At 45.4% G+C, this 2,830-nt stretch overlaps 1 pseudogene across 1 annotated transcript; it reads left to right on the forward strand.

The window, feature by feature from the left end:
• Positions 1–342: 342 nt before the first annotated feature.
• On the forward strand, positions 343–2,467 carry LOC145538616 (EF-hand domain-containing protein 1 pseudogene; annotated as a pseudogene). The gene has a single exon (XR_014077097.1). The product of XR_014077097.1 is annotated as an EF-hand domain-containing protein 1 pseudogene (transcript).
• Positions 2,468–2,830: the final 363 nt, after the last annotated feature.

A 2,830-nucleotide genomic window follows, 5' to 3' on the forward strand; every position in this document is an offset into this window, starting at 1 on the left:
GTTCAAGAAGCAGGTTAGCCAAACAGCGGTTTTTCTGCCTGCTCCCATCTATTTTACTAGAGAAACCACCTTATAATGTGGCAGAAAATATTAGAATGCACAAAAGATATTCCAAAGAGTTTTAAGTAAGTTAAGTTTTGCCTGTGAGATGTTCCTCCTGAGGTTGAGTGATGAAGTGATATTTTTTGGAATAAAACAAAATACCACTGATAAGCTGGCTGAACTGGGGGAAATTATTTAGCCTCTTAAAAAATGTGTGTGTGTCCGCGAGCGCTCGGCGTGTTTAGCGTTACCATGGAGCTGCCGTGCAGCCCAGAACGCCGCTGGTCCCCCTGGCAACCCGGGAGAACCAAACCCGACCCGGGTGGCGGTGGCGAGAGCGGCTGCAATGGTGTCTAACCCAGTGCATGGCCTGCCCTTTCTCCCAGGTACGTCCTTTAAGGACTTAACGAAAACAGCATTCATAGACGCCAGATGCTGGGCTACAGGAATGGCTATGCAGTTGTTCGACGTCCAACAGTTGGGATTGGTGGGGACAGGCTCCAGGTCAACCAGCTGTCCCAGGCTGATCTGGACGAGCTGGCCAACATGGTCCCAATCCTCACATATGGCCAGCCCAGGCAGGCCCCGCCTGCAGAGTTTGTTCCTGTGTATGTGGCTTTCGACAAAAAGGTGCTTAAATTTGATGCCTATTTCCAAGAAGATGTTCCTATGTCAACTGAGGAACATTACAGGATCCGCCAAGTGCACATTTACTACTATCTGGAAGATGACAGCATGTCTGTCGTAGAGCCTATTGTGGAAAACTCTGGGATCCCTCAAGGAAAGTTAATCCAACGCCAGCGCCTCGCCAAGAATGACCGGGGAGACCATTACCATTGGAAAGACCTAAACCGAGGAATAAACATCACAATTTATGGCAAAACTTTCCGCATTGTTGACTGTGACAAGTTCACACAGGTATTTTTGGAAATTCAAGGAATTGAGCTAAATCCCCCAGAGAAGATGGCACTAGATCCTTACACTGAACTCCGGAAACAGCCTCTCCGTAAATATGTGACCCCAATGGACTTTGATCAACTCAAGCAGTTTCTCACCTTTGACAAACAGGTTCTTCGATTCTATGCCATCTGGGATGACACAGACAGCATGTTGGGTGAATGTCAGACCTACATCATTCATTACTATCTTATGGATGACACAGTGGAAATTCGAGAGGTCCACGAACGGAATGATGGGCAAGATCCCTTCCCCCTCCTGATGAACCGCCAGCGCATGCCCAAGGTTTTGGTAGAGAATGCAAAGAACTTCCTTCAGTGCGTGCTGGAGATCTCCGATAAGGAGGTGTTGGAATGGTACACAGCCTAAGACTTCATCGTTGGGAAGCCGCTCACTATACTTGGGAGCACTTTCTTCATTTATGATTGTGATCCATTTACTCGGCAGTATTACCAAGAAAAATTTGAAATCTCTGATTTACCACGCATTGATATGAGCAAGAAGGAACCACTTCCTATGAAACAGGAGTTGCCTCTCTATAATGGTTTTGTCCTAATTGAAGACTCTGCTCAAAATTGCTTTGCTCTCATTCCAAAAGCTCCCAAAAAAGATGTTATTAAAATGCTGATGAACGAGAACAAGGTGCTGCGTTATTTGGCCACAATGGAATCCCCCATCCCAGAAGACAAAGACCACCGGTTTGTCTTGTCTTATTTTCTAGCCACTGACAGGATAAGTATCTTTGAGCCTCCAGTTCGCAATTCTGGTATCACTGGGGGCAAGTATCTCGGCAGAACTAAAGTTGTCAAACCAGGTTCCTTGGTGGAAAACCCTGTCTACTGTGGCCCCAGTGACTTCTTCATTGGCGCTGTGATTGAGGTGTTTGGTCACCGGTTCGTCATCCTTGATACAGATGACTACGTTTTGAAATACGTGGAGAGCAACGCTGCCCAGTATTCACCAGAAGCACTCCTGTCGATTCAGAACCACATTCGAAAGCAAGAGGCTCCTGCACCAGAATTGGATGGCCAGCAAGCAAAAGAGGACCCGGGTGTGCAGGACCTGGAGGCCCTGATAGACACTATCCAGAAGCAACTGAAAGATCACCCATGTAGGGACAACATCTGCGAGGCCTTCCAGATCTATGACAAGGAAGCTTCAGGATACGTGGACAGGAGACGTTCTTTAAAATATGTGGCTCTTACCAACTCCTAGTTGATGACTGCTTGATTAAGGAGCTCATCAGGATGTGCTCTCATGGAGAAGACAAGATCGACTACTATAACTTCGTCCGTGCTTTCTCCAACTGACCTGCTGAGGACAGAACGCAGCACAGTATGTTGACTTGGGGCCTCCATCTACCTGTACGCCTCATAGAGGCATTTACAGAGCTCTTGAAATTCCATTTCTTTTCTGGTTCTTGTATTTCACTACCACTGAAGTCTAAATTAAATTGGATCTTGTAGGAGCTAAGGTTGCTGCCTTATTTAGGGAAGGGGACAGGGGTGTTGTGATGGTTAATTCTGTGTGTCAGCTTGACTAAATATGGGTGCCTGGACATTAAAAAAAAAAGTGTGTGTGTGTGTGTGTGTGTGTGTGTGTGTGTGTGTGTATACAGAAGTAATATTCCACATAGTAAATAACCTGTTTCCTTTCTTTTGTTAGTTTATATGTGATTATTTTAAATTTTGACTGCTTTCCTGTTTCTGTTTTGACCCTTGTTTAGGTGTATCCTCAGTTTTGCTTTCCCCTAATTGTGGGTACGAGTTTAGTGAGGTCTTTCCTGACAAAATAAATAAAAAGAAACAATGACTATAAGAAGGATATAGAC

This window comes from Giraffa tippelskirchi, chromosome 2, assembly GCF_054371585.1.
Source record: "Giraffa tippelskirchi isolate mGirTip1 chromosome 2, T2T-mGirTip1v1.2.pri, whole genome shotgun sequence".
Classification (NCBI taxonomy): Eukaryota; Metazoa; Chordata; class Mammalia; order Artiodactyla; family Giraffidae; genus Giraffa; species Giraffa tippelskirchi.